The sequence below is a fragment of the Prionailurus bengalensis genome, chromosome B2 (assembly GCF_016509475.1).
Source record: "Prionailurus bengalensis isolate Pbe53 chromosome B2, Fcat_Pben_1.1_paternal_pri, whole genome shotgun sequence".
Lineage (NCBI taxonomy): Eukaryota > Metazoa > Chordata > Mammalia > Carnivora > Felidae > Prionailurus > Prionailurus bengalensis.
This window is the reverse complement of record NC_057349.1, coordinates 34,733,844-34,738,907: the sequence shown is the minus strand read 5'-3', so window position 1 is coordinate 34,738,907 and position 5,064 is coordinate 34,733,844. Positions and strand designations below refer to the sequence as shown.

General features: G+C 51.9%; 1 long non-coding RNA gene across 1 annotated transcript; it reads right to left on the bottom strand.

Annotated features, from left to right (window-relative positions):
- Nucleotides 1–2,323: 2,323 nt before the first annotated feature.
- Nucleotides 2,324–4,508, bottom strand: LOC122490357. Its single transcript, XR_006299139.1, has 2 exons — nucleotides 2,910–4,508; nucleotides 2,324–2,688 (listed from the first exon to the last, which is right to left on the bottom strand). It is a non-coding gene; the product is annotated as an uncharacterized LOC122490357 (long non-coding RNA).
- Between the last annotated feature and the right edge of the window lie 556 nt (nucleotides 4,509–5,064).

The following is a 5,064-nucleotide window of genomic DNA, read 5'->3' as shown; positions in this document are numbered from 1 at the left end:
AACCGACTGAGCCACCCAGGTGCCCCCAGAATCCATTCTTAACCCTGGGGCTAAGTGGAACTTAGTGTCCTCGGCCCTGCTTGTCCCACTGGAGAGCCACCCCCACCTCTCCAGCACCAGCGTCATGCTTCGCTCCTCCCAGTGGCTACTATCTATGTGAACTTTGCACTCTGCCCTTCTTAACCCAGGTGAAGGGCTTGCTGATAAAGGTTTATGGTTTCCTCCCAGCCTTGCTGGCGACAGACACCTGAGCCTGCTGCTTCCCCCTTCCCCCATCCCCACACTCACGTATACAAAGTCACCAGTCACCCTCACACACACAACACACATACATACCCACACGTTCACATATAGACACATAGACACTCGTACATTCACACACACACACACACACACACGCACCCCTCTGTGGTGGTTGATGGCTAAGGACTGACAAGCTTAGAGATTTACTTTCTAGAAAGTCATACCTGCCTCTCCTTGCTGCCCTTCCCCAGCTATCGGGCTTACAAGCTTCTGCCTCATTTCATGTTTAATAATGAGCCACTCTGGAAGGACCACGGTGGACCCTTCTCTTGCCCACGGGCCAGCCTGGGCGGCCTCAGCAGGGAGTTGGGAACCAGCTTTCTTCCCCCATGCTGCCACCTTGTGGCCTGATCTCGGAACTGCAGGTTCCCTGCTGGGGGTATAACCACTTCCCAGGGAGGTTCCAGTAGCCAAGTGGGCTGTTAAGGGAGGTCTACATCCAACTGTCCCCAGTCCACAGATGCACAAGCTAAGTAATGAAGATGACCTCTTCCTTCACCCGATCCTTACAGGCACGCTCCGTTGGCGGGAGTGATGGGAGACAGATGTATGAACCACTTGGACCAGGACCCTCATGGCAACCAAGCCCACAATCATCCTACAATCACGGGACTCTTGGCTTATATCCATGTCTTCTTGACATCCTTAAAATCAACCCAGTAGTGGATTTGGCTAAACTACCTGTGACAGCAGGTGACTGTGTGACCTCTGACACTAACCCAGGAGCTACTCTTCCCTCCTTCCCTAGGGTTCTGGAGGGTCTGCCTTTGGCTTCTCACCTGGAGCTTGAGCTCAGAGGTAGCTGTGACAGACTGACCCCCTGACCTCACTTGTTGCGTCCAACGACACTCTTCCAGGCCTCTGTCTTTGTGAGGCAATCCAGGATATGTCCCCACCTTTCCTCCTTGAGCCCAGAGCCAATGTGTTTCAGGCAAAGTGATTTCATCCAGTCTCTTAGTTTTACTCAGTTTTATCTTTGGCCCTTTGCTGCCGTGGGATGAGTTAATTCTGTTCCCTAGGTGATGGCTCACGGTCATCATTAGTCCTGGCTAGTCCCCTCTCGTTTTATGTATTCCCCTTTACTCTATGAGTCCCTCCCATTTCCCTGCCCCAGAGGCAGCCATCCTAGTATATCTTTTTATTTGTATGCATTCCGCAGTGCAGGGGTTTGTAGGCGCGTATTGCCACCAAGCATGGGGCATCGCATAGTGCCTTGTTCTTTTATTACCCTCTTTAGGTGCATGTTATTTAATGTGTCTGGGGGCAGGATCAATGGATACAACATGTGAGAGAGTGGTAGTGCCTTAAGAGTTCACTGAGCCTCTCTGCGCTGATGACAATGGAAGTGACTGCACCGAGTCATGTTTCCTAGAACAGACCCTCAGGATTGTGAGCCATGGCACCCTGATGAGGCACGGCTGCCCGCAGGCCTGGGTCCTCACCTCAGCTCTGCGGGACTTACCAAGAGCTCTGGCAGGTCTTTCGCCCTCTGACCGTGTCCTCATCCAGTAAATAACAGGCTAACCCAGGGCCCTTCGAAGGTTTCTTCTACCTTAAACAGTCTTTGAAAGCTGTTGTCTAGGATTCACCAGCCCTAGAATGTATTTAGTCTCTGAGATTCCGACTGAACACCCACTGCGAAGCCAGGCCGTCTAGGTTCCAATTCCAGCTTCCCCGCTTGCTACGGGACATTGGACAAATTACTTTTCATTCTTAAAATGGAGATGGTGGGGTGCCTGGCTGGCCCAGTCAGCAGAGCGTGTGACTCTTGATCTCGGGGTTGTGGGTTCGAGCCCCGTGTTGGGCCCTGCACTGACAGTGTGGAGCCTGCTTGAGATTCCCTCTCTCCTCTCTCTCCCTGCCCGCCCCCCCCCCCATGCTTTCTCTTTCAAAATAAATAAATAAACTAAGAAAAAATTTTTTTAATAAAAATGGAGATAGCCATAGCACCTACTGTGTGAGGGGGAGATTAAATGAGTTAATACAGGTGAACAGTGCCTGGCACCTACTAAGCGTTCAGTAAGGTTATTGCTGTTTTTATTTAAACCCTATAATAACCCTATGAAGTAGTGTAATTAGTTCCATTTTACAGACGACAAGACCAAGGTTCAAGGAGCAAAGCAATTTGCCCAGGCTTGCGTAGCAGTGTTGCCGGGAGCCAACTCCAGGTCTCCAGACTCTGAATGCTGTGCCCTTCCCCCCGCAGACAGACACAGGCCCTCAATCCCCAGTGTGCAACCTGAAGTTGTTGCGCAAAACCTTCTCGCTGCTGATCTGATGCGAGGTGACCCAGGGGCCATTGTGGAGACAGCCCCTGGCCCTGGTGGTCTTTTCGGTCTTCATCGGCATCCTTCTCCCATACCGTGACCCCTTCTAAGGAAGAACCTGCTGGGCGCCTGGGTGGCGCAGTCGCTTAAGCGTCCGACTTCAGCCAGGTCACGCTCTCGCGGTCCGGGAGTTCGAGCCCCGCGTCAGGCTCTGGGCTGATGGCTCAGAGCCTGGAGCCTGTTTCCGATTCTGTGTCTCCCTCTCTCTCTGCCCCTCCCCCGTTCATGCTCTGTCTCTCTGTCCCAAAAATAAATAAACGTTGAAAAAAAAGGAAGAACCTGCTTCCTCCGGGGGGTTCGTGGGTGTTCATGTTCGCCAGGCAGCCTCTGAGCCGCCCCGAATCCCAAGGTCAGGCCTGTTGGTAGCATATGCGTTCAGCCAGGATGTGTGAGAAGAGAGCGGGCCCGACGAGTCAGACCTTGGGTTCTAGTCCCGGCTGTGCCATTTCCTCTGGGCTAAGTTTGCTTCAGTTTCCACATCTTGTACAATGGGCAGTAACGCTGAACAAAGTTGCATGAGCACTAAGTTTTAAGAGACTCTTCCAATCTTGACCGAATGCTAGCAGTTGCCCGATCCCTGTAGAACAAAATGCCTGTTATATAGCCTGATGTGGCCTGAAATGACTTGTCCCCCACTGTGTGCATTTAACATTTTTCCCTTCCCCTCCGGGAAGAGGACTGTCTGGACCTCTGCCATCGTTCCAAAGAAACCACCTCATTCTTCTGGGGGAGTTGCCAAACCCTAGAATGTCAATGCTGGCAAGGACCTTGTTGTGGGCCTTCTGGTCCCAGCGTGGCAAACTTGTCTCTCAAGGGCCACCCCCACCTGAAGCTGTAAGGGAGGCCGGGTCGGAGCTCCAACGGAAGGAAGAGCACCGTGGTCCTTCTGCTCCAGGTACAGCCCGGAGGGGATGCAGGCCGCCACGTGAGCTCCGTGCCACCTCCAGCTCTGCTGCCTCCTACAGAGGTGCAAGCCGAGTACATGAAGGTCTCTTGTCATCTTTCACCTGACCCTCAGGGCTACCAGATCTGCCAGCCACGTTGGACACAGGAGGTGGGTTTGTGCACCACTCGGACCAGCGTAGGGCGGGGCCTACATCACACACACACACACACACACACACACGACTACTTACGATCATCACACAACTAGGCTGATGGCTCTATCTTTTTCATCGTTCTTTAGAATTACCATAGTAGATTTCAGGAAACAACTTGACCTCCACCTCCATGCACAATTTCAACCATGGAAACAATGCACCTTTGTTGCTATAGCCATTAAAACAGCGCAGGCTTCTTTCTTTTAGGAAAACAATGGAAATATTTGCTGGGAACCCCCAGACAGCCAGCTAGAAGAAAGGGGCAGAAAAGAGCAAACACAGGGTATAGAGCACCCTTTAAAGTGAGGGAAAAGCTCCTAAGGGCAGCACAAAACGTGGGAAAGAAAAAGGAGGGGCCTAAAACCCCCACCTAACTGCGGTGTTTTTCCACGACCTGCCCACTCCCGGGATTCCAGGATTGGGCAGGCCACGAACAGGAGCTCGTCTTCAGTGGGGAGTGTGAAATCTTGGGCACAGGCTCCCTGCGAGGGACAGGTGGCTGAGACCCACCTCTGAGGCCCCTCCTGGTCCTGACACAAGTGCTGGGCTTGGGCTCAGAAGCTGGGGAGTTTTAAAAAATCGACTTAACCTTCCTACTATCTTTGTGACCTGGGGGAAGGCACTTCCTCTTTCTAGAATTCAGTTTCCTCATTTGTAAAGTGGGGCCATGATATCACCTCTCTCACACCCTGTAAACACCAATGAAGAAACTTCCTACTCCAAACACACAAAATAAAACGGGATTTTTTTTTTAATGTTTTTATTTATTTTTGAGAGAGCCGGGGCGGGCGGGGGGTAGGGGCGGAGAGAGGGGGAGACAGAGGATCCAAGGCAGGCTCTGCGCTGACAGCAGAGAGCCAGACACAGGGCTTGAACTCACAAACTGAACCCTGAGATCATGACCTGAGCTGGACACTTCAAACCGACAGCCACCCCGGTCCGGTGCCCCAAGAAAACAGGATTCAAAACAAAACAAAACAAAACAAAACCTACTTATAAAAAGCAGAAGCTATTGGATCACTTTATTCTTTTTGTTAGGTGTTCTATAATTTTTCTACCATGATCATGGATTACCTTTGAATTAAATGTGCGTAATTAAAGGGGATGGAATAGAGCTGATGTGAGGGGAAAATGCTGAGCTCGACAACTCTCGGGGCCTCCTCTGCACCTCTTGTGGATGCTTTACACGCTGTTACCTCAGGTTTCTGTCTCAACCAGCCTGGAATGGAAGCAGTGGGGCTCCCCCTTCTCGACTGCAAAGACTGAGTTCCCAGAGCCGCCAAAGGCCTTGCCATCACGAGGCCAAGGCCCCGGTGATGCGCCAGGAGCGGGTA